The following is a 9,036-nucleotide window of genomic DNA, read 5'->3' on the forward strand; positions in this document are numbered from 1 at the left end:
TAGAAGAAAAGAAAACCCGATTCTGGGATGGTAATGCGTACAACATGTACCACCAAGGCAAAGGTCTGTTAGGTTCGTATACCTATTATTAGACTCCTCTAATAGTGAACTAATTAACTTCTTAATTTTTTGTTCTTTAGATCTAGTGCATGCATAACAAAATAAGAGATTTATAAGAAAAACAATGTCCCTTACATTGTATATGGGTTCGAAATTATGGGCACAAATAAGGTCACCTTCCTTATTTGTTCTTGAGCTTAAAATGTTGGATGATCCTCCAAAAAACCCAATGTAGAGATTCTCCATTGATTGCACCCAAGACTTATCCCTTAAAAATAATAAACAAATTAACTAGATTAGTGTATTATTGTTCCTTAAAATGTATTCTAATATTGTTATTATTACTACACTAGTAACCTTATTTTGATATTAGAATTGATGAACAATTACTTGTATTTCTAAAAATTTGTTTAGAGAAAACTAAAGAGAATAAGGAGCAAAGCTTTTGCATGTAGATATGAATGAATAAAAATGAGAACCAAAATGCTCATATAGAGGAGCATGGAGCCTGGTAGGAAGAGGCCAAGAGGAGCATATTGCCTTTGTCTTTTTGTCTTCACAAGACATAGATGTGTAAGACAATTTAGAGTAGGTGTAAGGCTAGTAAGAAAATAGCTATGATGATGTGCATTTTATCTCATAAAATAATATCATCCTCACACCACTACTACTCCCTCCATGCGGTCCATATCACATAAAATGGACTACCATTTGATTTTGTCAATTTGTCATTTATTACACAATATGTCACATGTAGTATGTTACATGTTATTAATTAGTTTAATGCATATTTATCACATAAATATCATTTTATAAATTAATTAAATTACATACAACAAATTTACTAGTGATACTTGATCACATAAAATAAAATGGGTCATTTAATTATAATTCATAACATCTTGTAATTATAATCAACCATTAATTCTTATCTCAATTGTTTCACAAACAATAAACAATTTTAGTAATAAAGTATTTTTATTACTAAAATAAATCTTATTTAATCTCATTACAATAAGATATCAATATTCTCTCTCACAAGTGAATTGTTCAATTTTAATGAATTGATTAACTTGTATCATCATACAATTAATCAATTTGTCCATTAAGGGAATTGCCCTTTAGGTCTGACCTTAAGGGATCACCTGACCATCACCGTCAAATGACAGTAATGTCAAACTCTAGTTAGCCAATCATTACCGATGAATGATAATCAGTTGACTATATAATGAATCATCCCTTACGTATTCTTAATATGAGATTTAAACATGTGATCGCACTTTTGTTAAGGACACATAGTCCAACAATCTCCCACTTGTCCGAGACAAGTGTGCGTCGCCAATTCTCTTCTCCTATTACAATCTCCCACTCAATGCAAGGTTTCTCGCAAGTCATACTTGCATTTGATCATATCTTGAGAGGTTTCCTCGATCTGGAATGTAACTGCCTGACCGGAATTATCTACAGTAGATACCTTCTGAGCGTGCCACGCATTTCCTGTTCACTACTCCTCGAGTGGCCTTGAGATTTTAAACAACCCTGGTAAGGGGGTGGACAATATCCATCGCACTATTCCCTTTGCTTACCCATAGTTCATCATAACCCAAAATATACTCATTTGACCTCAGTTACGACATTCGTAGAGCATAAATCAAAGCCAGTCAGAAAATTGTGCCAACTTGGGCGAATAGTTTTTAGTCAAAAGAATCGACTCATAAGAATACTATAGCAGCTCTTCCCACGACCAGGCTTTATAAATTACCATAACTTTATAATGTGGGATTTATCTGTATGCATCCCTTTAAATTTAAGGACTATAACGAATTTATCATGATGAAAGCATGTTATAAAATAAATTGCATCAACAAAAGGGTAAAGAAATGACGAAATAACCTTCGGTCCTAGCTTATATGGCCTATGAACAATATCGCAATGCTATTCTACTATCAGTTGCACCCAAGATGATATGAGATATGCACTTGTTCTTTTGCTAGAATCGATCCCCCAATCAACAGATTAATTTTAGGGTTTTTGTGTTTTTCCGATGAGAGGAGGCAAGAATGGGAAAAATGAATTAGAAAAATTAGGTTAGAATGAATTAGGGTTGAAAAAACATCTCACCTTTCTCTTAATAAAACCTAAAAAAGAGAAAGCAAATCGAGATCTTATTCTTTCCTTCATTAGGGCCATAAACCGAAATAATAAGGATTATAATTTCCTAATTTTCGGTTATTCCAAAAATGTATAAAATGTGTTAAATATAAATTGTCATCTAGTGAGGATCGATCCCACAACCTCTTGGTTTGAGTACCCTCACTATTACCACTATGACACATTCATCTTGTTGATATTAAATATAACCGATTACATTTAATTACGAATTAACATATTAATTCGTCCAAGCTAACATTATATACATTAATTAAATATAACTTATTATATTCAATTTTTACGAATTGACAGTTAATTTGTCTCAACTAATATTATTTAATCTTCATTAAATAATTGTCTCATCAACACATTGACTAACTGTTTAGTCATATAAGGCATCAATGTGATTACATTTCCATAACCACATCTCTCAAACACATCCTATAGGTGTGACCTTTAGGGACCAGTTGATCACCGCCATCTATATGATAATAACGTCAAACTTTCTAGCAAGCCAACCGTTATTAGGTAATCATTAATCAACTGATTAAAATACGAAGTATACCCTTGTGAACATGTAAGAGATTTACAAATGTTATCACACTAATTTGTGGAGGACACAAGCTCCAACATATAAGCGGTCACTGCCCGATAGAGTGTCCCATACAGTCTGCCTATGTGATCGACTAGTCATTCCATATGACTCTATGGCACTTGAACTTGCCATCAATGGCATCACACTCTAGTCACTTTGAGATGTTACCTCTTCTAAGTGACTAGGGGCGAGTACTATATCAATCCAGTTCACTTTAATGGCGTTCAATTTGTCTCTACAGCCCATTTGGATTTAACAAAGTAACGGGTGAGTTTAATAAAACTCAAACGATAAATGCGATTATCATATATGAATAGTCAATACACTATTACTACTTCATATCTTATAATCTATAGTGTGTCTATAACACTAATTGAATTGCAATAAAATCTGATATACCAGATATCCATGTATTCCAACTATGTTATTTCCATTTCCTTCTATCCAATGTCATCTCTAATGACATGAATTTATCTAAGTTTATGTCTAGTCCTCTTACTAGACTTGAGCTCTTTAACTTGAAAAATGCTCCCACTGTTATCACATAACTTGTGATAAGGTCCTTGGTAGATGAATCACTCTTATTCCCTACGTTGACCATTTTATCACAATTTACATAGATTCCTTTTGTAGAATTTGCAATGTTCAAAACTAAAACACATTTCTAGACTCTTACTCCTAAGTCAATAAAACAACATAGGATTTCAACAAATCCTTTTCAGTTTTGAAACTAAAGTTTGTCCAACCCTTCAACACATAACTTAGTTTATCATCCAAACAATCGAACAAAACCTCAATTGTTCTTTAAGGCTTTCACAAGACCATCTTTTGAATTAACCTGTTATTGACTTATTATGCTCCTAGCATATACATCATCACAGCGTGTGCGTTTGTTGGCATACATGATCATTCTAATGGTGGAATCATCAGCAAATGATTTCATGTGATCAACAACTTAATAGGTTCAGTGAACGACCATGACTCCATTGTAGTAGTTCCACTTTCATCACCATGAATAAGCTATTCAACCTTATTGATTTTTAAACAGATTTAAATGATCTTATCATCATAAGACACTTAACTCTATGCCAATATTCTCTTACTTAGATTCAGAAATGTTAGAATATATCGCACCTTTTCCTAGTCTCCCAATCACTCTTTCACAGAAGTGAGTGATACGGTCATTATGTACCAAAAATAAATACCTAAATATAACTAACAGAAGCTAGCGATAAGTATGGTCGATCTCCACAGGGAGGCGGTTTACTATCTACTTGTCTATTCGGTCTGTCTAAGGTCACAGTGGGGGTTTTAATTGTTTTAACTAATCTAAAGAGACTAAGGCAAGAGAAATCAAAACAAGAGAAAATAATGATGAAATACAGGGGTAAATCAGATAAAAGAGAGAAATATGCTAGGAATCGGTCTACCGTGGTAGCTACACTATCGGGTCAACTGAGTTGATTACATTATTGATAAGAAGAGCGAGGTCATCACCTTTCGGTCCTTAAACCTACGATTATACCCTTTCGGTCTCTAACCGCCCAAGGGTCTCCCTAACTTAGCTTTCGCCCTAATTAGGTATCACCTATTGTAATTAAGCAAGCCTTCCCTTCCAATCTTTCGATCCAGGTCGGGGGTAACTAATTAATCGGTCTCCTGCTTGCATTCATTAAACTTAATCACAATTATATTGCTTAATACAATTCTTGTCGCAAAACTAATCTAATCATGTCGATCCTAACATATTGCTACCACGGTTTCCCTAGTCCTAACATATTAAAGGAATTAGCTACGCATGGCTCGGGATACTGCTCTAGCAATGGCTAATCTAATAACATAAGACATGATAACTAAATAGAGAAGTAATAAAAGCAATAAAGGAACAAGAATAAATTAAAAGGGAAAGAGGGAGAAGAAGAGTTACAGTAATAAATCCGGGAATAAGAGAGAAACAAAGTAACAGAAACAGTGTATTGGAATAATAAGAGAGGAGAAGCCCCCTAAACATGACGTCCTCAATTCCTATTTATAAGAAAATAGGATTTATTTGACCTAATGACTGAATAAACTAAAAAGACCAAGCCCATAAGAGAATCCACTCGATCGAGTGATTTAAAACCACTCGATCGAGTAAACTAAAGCTTAAACCACTCGATCGATTAGAAAATCTACTCGATCGAGTAAATCCTAAAATGCAACTACTCGATCGAGTAGAAAAAGGACTCGATCGAACATAATTGTACTCGATCGAGTACTTTCCAGCAACAATTTCCTGCTTTGCGCACTGAACTTCAAACGGCTGCCATTTCTTCGTTACTTCGGCAAACAGTACGATTCCGGTGGCATTGGAAAGGTAAGAGGACAAACTTTCATCTCCAATTGAAAGCACCTGAATATCTGTTGGAGAACTAGAGATATGGTTCTTCAAACTAGGCACTAGCAATTTGAAGTTCTTCCTTTGCTCACCTAGCTATCTTTCTTCTTTGTGCATCTCAAAAAAGCTACATTCCCGCTCCAAAATCACTCTTCCTCCAAATGCATGCTAAACGGACGGTAAAAGGCTTGATTTCACTACTTTCTGGTTCATTCCTGTAAATAAGACAAAATAAACCAAAGTAGCATATTCGGGGCATTTTGTAGCATAAAACTACGATAAAAGCATAGAAATACGTGCATAAAAAGGCCAAAAAGGACTATATAAAATGCACGTATCAAATCTCCCCAAACCAAACCTTTACTCGTCCTCGAGTAAACTAAATGCAAACTAATGGAACGGAAAAGATAACTCAGAGCTAGCTACAAATGCCCACTTAAACCAATTTAATGCTAGCAACTAACACTTATAGCAAACTGTCAAATGCAAACGAGTTATAAGATGTTTATAATAAAGCTGAACCGTCGACCTTGCAAGACCTTTAATAATGGACTCTCACGAGTCACTCTTCTCTCATGAAGCAAAGGGTGAACATATATATATAAGAGAGAAATAAAAAATAGTCGCTCACCTAGACTACGACCCACATAAACATGCATGCACCTAATATGATAAACAATTCTAGATACCGTACATACATTCCAACCGAACGAGGTCCTGACACAGCCGAGGGCTTACAAAGATATGGTAAAGTGAGGCATTGGGTAAGAAAAGGCAAAACATTTACGGGAATGTGGAGGTATAGGTGATCAAGCTAGTACCTAAGCAAGACCATATAACAACATCCATTTCCAACTCAATTATAGATTTAAGCACGAGTGCCCTTCATTTGGCACAAAACTCACCAAACCGAACTGAAAATACTCCTCAATAAATGTAAATAAAGCATAGGAGTGAAACCGTCTCATCAAACAACATCTTTTTTTTCTTTCCTTTTTTTTCTATTTTTTTTTCGGTTTCGTCTTCTTTCTTTTCTTTTCCTGTTTTTTTTTCGAATATCTTTTTTTTTTCATTTTTCACGTTTTTTTTTCATCAACTCCTTTTCTTCATAAAATACCAACTCCGAATCAACAGATACAAGCCAAACTTGGCACAATGAAATATATACCGCAAAACATACACTAAACTAGCTTGACAAGGCAGGCTGAATTTGGAATGTAGCTAAGGGTCAACAGGCAAATTTGGCTAATGTGGAGTTAAATGGGTAAAAATGAAAGAAAGGGAAATTGTAAGCACCTCCCTGCATGTGACACCAACCACTAACCCGAATGTATGCAGGCAAAAAGAAATTGAATTTCATATACGTGCAAATTAATGAACATGCTATGCAAGGAGTAACTACTCACAATCCTACATGAAACCGGTCACAAACGACACCAGTTTATAAGGCTCTAATCCTTAGAAATTATAAGTAGGTTGCCAAAATTTCAGGTCAAGTCTATTCGTTCAGCTAAATTTTAAACATTAATTCGTAGACATGCAAAAGACAAAGCTAGAAAGATATTAATTAATGCAGGGCTTAAGCAAAAAGACAAATTATATTGCAATTTCATCATTGAAATCTACCGTTCCGACTCAACCTATATGCAAAAATAAACGTGAAATTTTTGAATTTTTGAAATTTTCAAATTTTTATGAGATTTTGAATTTTAATAAGAATAAACAACAATGCAAACGGAAATTAAACGTGACAACAGAAATGCAATAAAAGCAAGATGCAGACACATATATGGATGCATAACCTCCCCAAACCAAACCGTGTAATGCCCTCATTGTAGCCAAGTATGGAAAGGAAACGCAAACTAAAAGAAAGAGAGTAAATACGGAAAGCTCACAAGATTGCGCGAATAAGGGACCTCCCCAAACCAGCCAGCAACGTGGGAGGTCACTAATAGCTCCGAAACATCATCACAAGAAGCTAATCCAAGGAATGGCCGTACAAAACAGCTCGATCGAGAGGAATATTGGTCAATCGAGTACTTTTTTTTTTCCAGGTACTCGATCGAGTTAAATAAGTACTCGATCGAGTGATTTCAGCAGCAAAAAGCTCTCGATCGAGTACTTTTTGTACTTGATGGAGTGGTCCTTAGTATATTCCTACAAAAGACGCAATAAAAACAGCCCGCAAAACTAACAAAGCAAGCATACTGATATAGTTTATGGTGCGAAGACCATTTATTACAACTAAAACTGAAATAAAATGAAAAACATTAAATCTCCGGATTGTCTTCCGGGTAGCGCTAGCTTCAGTCAGGTCCCAGCTCGACCTTCTTTCTCAACAACTGCTTCAATCAGTGATAATCAAAACAGCTCAAAGCTCTTAGCATGAGATCGTACATCTGCGCATGTGCTACACAAGAGCATAAGTAGCACCAAAGTATAATAATAAAATAGGAAATTGAAATAATTAATCGTTTAAGCCTGACAAGTTTCCTATGAGAACTACTACATTTCCCCACAAAATAGAGGAGCCCAGGAGCAATTGACAATAAAGTGGGGTCCCGTTTCAGATTAACAAGTTTATGACGATAAGTACGGTGGAAAATCGTTAAATTACACGACCTACTAGGAAGGGGCAAAGCATTAGAATGCGAAGAATAAGACAAATGAAGCAATGCACTATTTAAACAAACAATAATAAAATTGTCGTTTACTACCTCGGGTTGGTCGCTCTCAATGACGGAATCATTGACAAAGGAAGATATTACCTCTTCCGTGCTAGGAGAAATTACCGACTTAGCTGCTTCCTCGTCACCCTCCTCAGTGGATTTCAGCCCGTAAATCGCAGCCTCAAGTGCATCCAACTCGGCTTTGAATAGGGGAGATTCACCGTAACCATTATCATCATCAAACTCGTCATCCAAAAAAAACCCACATGACGAATCAATGCTCTCACTGGTCAATTCAGTCGATCGAGTAGAATTTTTACTCGATCGACCACTTCCTTCCTGATTTTCACTCGATCGAGTGCTTTGATCTACTCGATCAAACGGTTTTTCTGGAAATTCACTCGATCAACTAATATAAGTCACTCGATCGAGTGATTCTTCCTGTACAGTGCTGAAATCCTCGTGTAAGGAAGTGAAATATGATAGAAACTCGTAATTTGAGTCATAAAAATCATCCTCAGCATTAGGCAACATGGTTTCTTCATGGGAAAAACCGCCCTCGGTAGAGTACACCTCTTCCGGTTACTTATTATCCGACTCAGCAGCTAGCTGAGCTATTTGTGACTCCAGCTGAATGAATTGAACTTCCATACGTCTATCACTCTCTTGCCTTTTGGATGCAAGTGTTTCCAACAAATATTTCAGCTCCGCAATCTATTCTTTCTGTATATCAGGAAGATCTTGTTGTGGTGGCCATTGATAGGGTGGATGTGGCGGCACAACTGCAGAGGAATGGATAACTCGTCCCCAAAGCTTGAACTCGTAGACCGCGTCATTTTCTGCCATACAAGAAACTGCATCGTGCTCAGCAGCACCACATCTCCCGCAGTAAATCACCTGCTGCGCCATATAATGGGACATAGATGACGGGTCAAAGGTACTATAGCCTTCCCTTTGACAATCTTTCACCTAGAACTGTCTAGGTAGTTCCTGCAAGGCCTATCAAAACAGCACTAAAGGAAAAGATTAGAATGGCCTCAAGGGAAAAATCCCCTGAGGCTAAAAACAGACAGAATTAAACAAATAAATAAATAGTTACCTCCCCGGCAACGGCGCCAAAATTTGATACGGTCGTTATGTACCAAAAATAAATACCTAAATATAACTAACAGAAGCTCGCGATA

Source organism: Silene latifolia, chromosome Y (assembly GCF_048544455.1).
Source record: "Silene latifolia isolate original U9 population chromosome Y, ASM4854445v1, whole genome shotgun sequence".
NCBI lineage: Eukaryota > Viridiplantae > Streptophyta > Magnoliopsida > Caryophyllales > Caryophyllaceae > Silene > Silene latifolia.